Below are 8,795 nucleotides of genomic sequence, written 5' to 3'. Positions count from 1 at the left end.
TTAGTGAAAAAGCTTGGCATAGAGGAGGTGAAACCAACACAGATGTCCTTGGAATTGGTGGACCAATCAATAGTATATCCAAAAGGGCTGATTGAGAACCTTTTAGTTAAGGTTGACAAGTTTATCTATCCAGCAGATTTTGTAATCCTGGATTCTTCAGAGCATGGAAATGACTCCATAATACTTGGTCGACCATTTTTGGCCACTGCTAGAGCCATTGTGGATATAGAGCAAGGAGAGTTAACCCTCAGGATGCATGAGGAGAGCATCATCCTGAAAGTCTTTCCAGAATTACAAAGGGATGAAGAAGCAAGCAAAATAAGTGATGATCTCCTTCCAAAGCAATCAATTGACAAGGCAGTAGAACAGAAAAACAAGCAGATGCAAGAAGAAAAAGGAATTCAAAAGGAAGCAGGGGTGATAAACAAGAAGGAAGGTATCATAACTCAAGTAACTGTCAAGAAAGAAAGATCAACAAGAAAGAAAAAGATGAAGAGCAAGAAAAATGCTCACAAAGGGTGGAAGAACAAGAAAATCCCGACTGAAGGATTTTCTAAAGGTGATAAGGTGCAACTAGTATATCAACAGCTGGGAACAGAAGATTATTACACTGTCAACCAAATACTTTCTCTTGAGCATATGGAAATTGAGCATCAAGGCACACAGAGAAAGCTGACAGTGAGAGGTGACAAGTTAAGACATCACCAACATCAACCACCCTAAAGGGAGTTCAATGTCAAGCTAATGACAATAAAAGAGCGCTTCATGGGAGGCAACCCATGGTTTAAGATTTCTGTCTTCTCTTTCATTTAATAAGCTATGATTCCTCTGAATATGATTTTGAATTTTCATGCCTGGTAAATGCATACATCGTTTTGAAGCACATGGCAAACTTCTAAGTTTGGTGTACCTTAAGGCACACCCAAGTTCATTTTTCAAAAAAAAAAAAAAGGGATTATTCTTAGAACATATGCATAATTCTTTTGATGAAGCATGTGACCAAACACTAAGTTTGGTGTCTGCATGTGCAGCAATGTTCAGAAGATCATTTTCCAATCATGGACTCGAAACCATACAGACAAGGGATCATACATCAAATTTTTTTTAAATGCATCAATTGTGAGAACGGTTTGCATTGTTAAGCCGTCCCCTCAATAAAAGATAAGTTTGGTGTTCACCAACTTTTAGCATTTTATTTAGGGACACAATTGATCACAAAAAAAAATTTAAATAGCTATTAAACAAACCAAAACAATTTATTTTACTCTTGCAAATAAATTGCCAACGATTATATTAATGTTCTAAGCTAGCTGTTTTGGTTCAGGTGGGAGAAAAAGATTAAGACAAGAGCTAGGAGAGGTCACGGCTAGGAGAAACTATGTGAGGAAGGTCACATGTGCCTAGAAGAACGCGCTCATGGGGAAGCAGAATTTGTATGCATGCATGCATCATGGAAAGCCTAAATGCATGCAGCCAATGGGAAGAGGATCCTCGTCAAGCCTCAACAATGCATGCAGACCGTCCATTCCATGAGTCCTTTAGATGAACAACTCAATCTCAGCCCTTCATGAGCACTAACGGGTTCCTTCTTCATTCATTCATTGTGGTTTTGTTGGGAAGCTTGAAGACTTGGCCTATTAATAGCCGTTGCACCAAACGGTTTACACACTCACTCAAGCTACCCTCATATGAGAATCATAATCCTCTTTGCTCCTAAAACCAACATAATCTCCTTGTCTCACAACAGAACCGAACCAAAACTCTTCTCAAACACAACACAAACTTCTTCTTTTCTCACTTCCTCTTTCTTTTCACCTCAACTTCAATGACTTCCTCAAGTTCAAAAAGAAGGCCGGAAAAAGAACCTATGGTAGCCGAACCTCCATCCTTTGATGCAACCAAGTTTAGATCCCAATTCCATGAAGGGAGATATCATAGGTTCATGGAGGCAAAGAATGTCATCTATGAGAAAGGTCTTGATTTAAAAGAAGGAGAATACCCTATCATGAGGCAAATTACTAGAGAAAGAAGGTGGGAACTCTTGTGTGCTCCTCTAGTTGATATCAGTGCAGTTATGATTAGGGAGTTCTATGCAAATGCTGTGAAGGAAAACAAAGATAGTGCTCCTTACACAAGTTATGTCAGAGGAGTTGAAGTGAGCTTCAGTCCAGCAGCCATCACTAGAGCTCTAAAGTTGAGAACCATAACCTATGCAGAGCCTAGTTATGAGGCTAGATTACAAATGGAAAATAATCCTGATGAGATCCTGCAGGGGTTATGCGTGGAAAATACAGATTGGGAAAGAGATTCAAAGGGAGTTCCAAGCCACTTGAGAAGGATAAATCTTACTCCTGTAGCCAAGGGATGGTATGAAATAGTAAGAAGATCTATCCTTCCTACTGGAAATGCTTCTTGGGTCACAATCAAACGAGCACTCTTGACGTACTGCATCTTACATGGAGGTGAAATCAACCTCGCACAACTTATAGCCGACAGTATCCAAGAGATGGCCAATAGCACAAGCAAATCAAGTAGCCGTGGACATCCAAGTACTATCCTTAGGCTATGCAACAAAGCAGGAGTGATTTTTGAAGATGAGGATACAACAAAAGTGAAAAAAGGGAAAGGAATTACCAAGAAGAGCATGGAGGGAATTAATGAAGAAGAAGATCAAGAAGGGGTGATAGCTCCTAGACAAAAGAGATCACAAAGAGAGGAAGGACGAAATCAAGCTCATGATGCCATAGACATGAGCCAGTTACAAAGATCAATTGAAGAATTATCTCAGCAACTCATGCAGGCTCAACAAGGCCAAAATCAAGGGGGCCAAGAGAAATATCTAGAGCCCCATCCAGAATTTATGGAGCAATTTTTGAAAGAAAAAGAGGAACGAGAAGCTTGGCAGCATCAAATGGAGGAGAAACAAGAGAGATGGCAACAACAAATGATGACTCAGCAGCAAGAATTTCAAGCACAGATTCTTGAAGGACAAAAAGAGCAATACAAAGAATTCAAAGAATCATATGATAAGCTGTATTTTAGTCAAGCCAAAGCAGGGGAATATAGTCACAACCTGTATCAATGGAAGAATGTTCATCATACCATGGGAGAAGTTAGACACGTACAAAGAATGGAGAATGATGAAAACATGCAAGCAAGGTTGGAGTACTTAACCCACAATTTGCCAACACTCAATCCGGAGATCAAGCCATTTGAGCAATGCCCTGAATTTTTAGCCAAGCAACAAGCAAGATCTCATCAATATACTGAGTCAACCTTTAAAAGATTGGAAGATGTTGGGCTCTCAGGACTCTTAGATTCTGTTTGGGGTAGAAGATGTCCTGGTGAAGAGATCCGAGATTATTCCAAGACAGGGAAGAGAAAGAAGAAGAAGGGAGAATCAAGCAGCAGCCATGACCATTAGAAGGTGGCAAAGTTCTTTCATATTTCCTCTTTCATGTCTTTAATAAGGAGATGCATGTCTGAAACATGATATGCCTCCATCAATTATTTCTTTTACTTCATGCAATTTTTGTTTTTTGTTTTTCATTTTAGTTAGTTAATAAATAGCTAGAAAAATGCTAAATCTGCATAATGCTTGTTATCCATCACTTAGCTTGAAAATTGTTTTGTTTCCCATATGCTTAAATAAAAGAGTTTGGTTTGAATTGAAAAGTGAAATATCCAATGTTGCATAAGTATGAATGGAAGTTGGTGGTGGTATATGTGTTTGATTAAATGCATAACTCATGAAATAATTGTTGCATAATATTATTCTCATTCAATTGTGAGTTAGCTTGCTATTGTAAAGACTCTTATCAATAATGAAAAAGCCCTTGGTAACAAAAACAGAAAGAAAAGGGAAAGAAAAAGCCAAAATGGCAAGAAAAACAAAGAATAAAGGTTGGACACCAATAGCTTGGACCTTAGGACATATGCCTGTGGTGTTCTTGTACTAAGAGATGCTTGGATGAGTAAATTCTAAGGGGTATTTTAAAACCCGGTCACTTAGATCAACTGATTTGGGATGGCCAATTGAAAATCCACAATAAAGAGCAACTTAGATACAGAACATTTAGTTATCCAAAGAGATGCTGGGCATCAATGATCCTAGGAAGAATTAGTGAGCCATGTGTCTGTGGTGGAAAGATGTTGAATAAAAAAGAAAAAGAAAATAAAGCCAAAGGCTAATACTGCAACATTTAACACCAAACCTCCAAAAGAATAATAAGCTTATTAAGCATTATAAGCCAAGAAAAGTTAGCAAGGGAGTAATTAAAAAGTGAGTCTTCTAACAGCAAGTTTAGCAAGCCTTTGAGGAAAGATGTGTATTATGTAGCAGCAACAATAAGTGAGTTGTCATTGTCTGCATAAAGACTCCATAAATCAAGTTCTGCTATATGCCTAATAAGGATATGTGTTCTTTTCTTATTCATGTCATTTACTCTTATTTTTGATGCTTGCTTGGGGACAAGCAAGATTTAAGTTTGGTGTTGTGATGACAAGTCATCATATACCCATTTTTCAAGCTAATTTCACTTGTTTTGTTAGTCTTTATGCACTTTCTTGCTTCTTAAGTAAGTGATTTGGAGTGAAAATGCACAACTTCTTTAAATCAAGCAACCACCATGAAATTAATGTTAATCCATGAGGTTTAAGCTAATTTTAATTGAATTTTAATTGATTTATAAGCCTTTTGAATTTAGTGATACTTTGAGTGGTTGTTTTGGTTTATTGCAGGTGAAGAAAAGGAAAAAAGGAAAAAGCGTAGCCTAAGGAAGTGTGGCCCAAGGAAAAGAAAGTGTGGTCAAAGAGAGAAGAAGTGTGGCGCAACATGAGGAGAGGCAAGCATTGCCCTCCACAAGGGCACACTGCCCTCTAGGAGGGCAACATAAGGGAACTAAGCAAAGAAGGCAACTCTGCCCTGCCCACTACAAGGGCAGAGCACAAATTGGTGCCTTGGAATCAAGAGGAATAAAATGTTGCCCTGCCCTCCACAAGGGCAGTATCGGGCTCACCAAGGGAGAAATTCAAAGGAAATTGTCTCCAAATACTTGCCACAAGAGTTGAACACGGGACCATGAGGAAGCTAGGACTTAAGGCCCATTACCGTGCCAAGAAACCAAGGAAAATGATGTAGCGTGTGTTTCTGCCCGAGTTCGAACACGGGACTGCATTTTGGAAACACTGCCCTGCCCTCCGCGAGGGCAGGGCAGCATTTGGTTGGTGCACAACTCTGGCGCACCAAGAAGTGAATCTGGCGCACCAAATCATGACCCTGGCAGCACCAGCGCGCACCACACACAATCCTGGCAGCACTAAATTTTTCTGCCCTGCCCTCCGTGAGGGCAGGGCAGCATTCTGCGCACCACGCACGATCCTGGCAGCACCAGCGCGCATCACAACTCGATCCTGGCAGCACCAAGCCGCACCAACATGCACCAGACTGCACCAAAGCCGCACCAACATGCACCAAATCCTGCCCTGCCCTCCACAAGGGCAGGGCAGCCTCCTGGGAGCTACCATTTTGGGCCGAAAAATTCAATTAAAATTCCAATTAAATTCATTTCTTCACCAAATCAAAAGCCCATCCAAATCCCAAAATCCAAGAATAGAAAGTGTATAAATAGGAGCTAGTTTGATGTAATTAGAACTTTTACCACTTACCTTAGCTTGACTTTTGAATTTTGCACTTTCCTTGAGTTTTGAATTTCTTGCAATTGTTCTTGAGAGACTTGACCGAGAGTTCTGAGGATTAAGGGAGAATTGATTGATCTCCTTCCTCGTGTTTGCTCGGGCAATTCCACTCTTATTTTTCTGAGTTTTGGGTGTGTGAAATTGAGGAAATTCTGTCTCAATTCCCATCTAAAATCTCTTTAAATCCTTTTATGCACAATTGAATTTCAATTCTGTTCTTTACTGCGTCTTCTTCAATTCCTTGTCAATTGCTTTGTGAACTTGGATCTGGGAAGGCAAATAGAGATCTAGGCTCTGCTACCTAGTCTCTTGAGACCTGAGACCACAATTTACTTTTGGTTCTTCTGTGAACCTGCTGCACTTTAATTTCATTTTCTGTTGAATTTCAGTTTATATCAATTCATCTTCTACTCTTATTGATTGTTGCAATTTACTTTCTCTTTATTTAGATTCTGCAATCCCAATCCTCAATTCCCTTTTATATTCAAGCAATTTACATTCCTTGCCATTTAAGTTACTGCAATTTACATTTCTTGCACTTTAAGTTTCAGTCATTTAATTTCTTGTTCTTTAAGATTCAGTCTATTTTACTTTCCTGTTCTTTAATTTACTGCAATTTCCCTTCTCCCTTTACATTTCAAGCAATTTAGCTTCTGTTAAATACAACCCACTCAACCAACATTTGATTCGCTTGACTAAATCAACCACTAAACTAAAATTGCTCAATCCTTCAATCCCTGTGGGATCGACCTCACTCATATGAGTTATTATTACTTGATGCGACCCGGTACACTTGCCGGTGAATTTTGTGTTGGATCGTTTTCCACAACATCAGTTGGGAGTAAGTGTTTTGTGTGGCTTGGTATGATCTTTGGTTAGAGTTTTGGTATGTGGAATTATTATGTTGGTTGGGGTTGTAAGGTTTGTGGTTTTGTGGTTGGGTTTGCTGGTTTCCCCACCCAAAGTTTGGGTGGTTTTTCCAGCCTGGGTTGTAAGTGTTGGAATGTGGATCATATGGTTGCCTTTGTTGATTTCCCACATAGTTGGCCTCTTCCCAATCACCTCCTTCAGTGCTTACTTCCTCTGTGTGTGTATTGCAGCCACTTGATTTGTTTCTAATTTCCTGGTGAGCTCTGCTAGTTGCTTGGCAAACACCTTGTTTTGGGCTAGAATTGTATCAACATGGTTCAGCTCCATGACTCCCTTAGTGTTGTGTCTCTCTGAAGCATAGTAGTACTCATTCTCAGCCACTGTCTCAATCACTTCAATGGCTTCTTCCACAGTCTTTTTCCTGTTCAATGAACCTCCTGATGAATGGTCTACAGCCTTCCTTGATTCATAAGAAAGTCCATCATAGAAAATATGCAATTGCACCCAGTCATGGAACATGTCTGGTGGGCACTTCCTTGTCAAATCCTTGAACCTCTCCCATGCCTCGTAGAGAGTTTCACCATCTTGTTGTCTAAAAGTCTGAACCTCAGATCGAAGCCTATTGACCTTTTGTGGGGGGTAGAAACGTGCCAAAAACTTGCTTTCCACCTCATCCCAGGTTGTTAGGCTCCCCCTTGGGAATGATTCCAGCCACTTAGCTGCCTTGTCCCTAAGTGAAAATGGGAACAAGAGCAGTTTATAGGCATCTTCCTGGACTCCATTGGACTTCACAGTGTCGCAAATTCTCAGGAATTTTGTGAGATGTTGGTTTGGATCTTCATTAGCACTCCCACCAAATGAACAATGATTCTCCACCAGGGATATTAACTGTGGTTTGAGTTCAAAATTGTTGGCCTGAATGGGTGGTTTCTGAATGCTGCTACCACAATTCCCAGAGGTTGGGTTTATGTATGAACCAAGAACCCTCCTCTCGGGAATGGCATTGTTTCCATCAGCTCTCTCATGGTTGTGAACTTCTCTATCCATGTTGAGATCTAGAGCTTCCTCAAAATTGTCCTCAGATTCTCCTTCAGATTCTTCTTCTTCTAGTACTCTCTTCCCTCTTGCTTCCCTTCTAAGTTTATGAAGGGTCCTCTCTGGTTCGGTATATGGAGGAGTTGATGTCTCTCCTCTCCTACCTATCATACAAGAACACAGCACAGGCAACAAACAAGTGAAATACTCTTGGTTAATGGAAGAGTATGGTTAGAGCAGTTGAGGAATTAATTCAAATAGTTAGTGAGTCAGTGAGTTAGTTGCTTGAATTTAAAGGCATAAAGAAAGAAAGCAAGTAACAGAGTGCAGAAATTAAAATTCAACAAGTAACTTGAACTGAATTAACAAAACAAGAAAAATGCTCAATCTAGTTAACTTCCAATTTGAGATTTGTCAATCGAAAACCAATCCCCGGCAACGGCGCCATAAACTTGATAGCTACGATTTTAGGAAATTGCACGATCGGCAAAAATTCCTTCCGGCAAGTGCACCGGTTATCGTCAAGTAAAAACTCACAATAGAGTGAGGTCGAATCCCACAAGGATTGGTTGAGTGAGCAATTCGGATTAGAAGTGTGTTCTAGTTGAGCGGAATCAAGATTTAGATGAGAATTGCGGAATGTTAAATTGCATGAATTAAAGAGCGAGAAGCTAAATTGCTGAAATTAAAAAGGGATCGGGGTGATTGCATGAATTTAATTGCAGAATGTAAAGAGAAAGTGGTAGATCAGAAATAGGAAATTCATTGGGTTTCAGGAGATATTGAGATCTCCGAATCAAAACCTTTTTATCCCTTCCTCAACCAATGCATTCATTGAATTTTGCTTGGCAATCTTATATGATTGGATCCCAATCCCTTGGCTCACCAATTCTCTCTAAAAACAAACAAATTCCCAATCCCTTGGTTTAAATGTTCATAAGAAGAGATGATGCTCGATCACTGATTATACCACACAGTTTCATGAACCATAATTTGGTAGGATTACATGTCACAATATCCATCCAAACCCCAATCCAATTCACTGTGAGAAAGCTTCTCTAGCATGAATCCTCCATTCCTTTCCCAAGGTTCCGAAGGATTCCAATTATGGATAGTTTCTTTCCCAAGACAACTAACCAATGGAATTAGATCGAGAAGCTTTCTAACAAAATTCAAGAGAAAAGATTGAAGAA

At 39.8% G+C, this 8,795-nt stretch overlaps 1 non-coding gene across 1 annotated transcript; it reads left to right on the top strand.

Moving 5' to 3' along the window:
- Positions 1–7,084: 7,084 nt before the first annotated feature.
- On the top strand, positions 7,085–7,188 carry LOC112799506 (small nucleolar RNA R71). The gene has a single exon (XR_003201082.1). It is a non-coding gene; the product is annotated as a small nucleolar RNA R71 (small nucleolar RNA).
- The last annotated feature ends 1,607 nt before the right edge of the window (positions 7,189–8,795 follow it).

This window comes from Arachis hypogaea, chromosome 4, assembly GCF_003086295.3.
Source record: "Arachis hypogaea cultivar Tifrunner chromosome 4, arahy.Tifrunner.gnm2.J5K5, whole genome shotgun sequence".
Classification (NCBI taxonomy): domain Eukaryota; kingdom Viridiplantae; phylum Streptophyta; class Magnoliopsida; order Fabales; family Fabaceae; genus Arachis; species Arachis hypogaea.
This window is presented reverse-complemented; position numbering and strand designations above follow the sequence as displayed.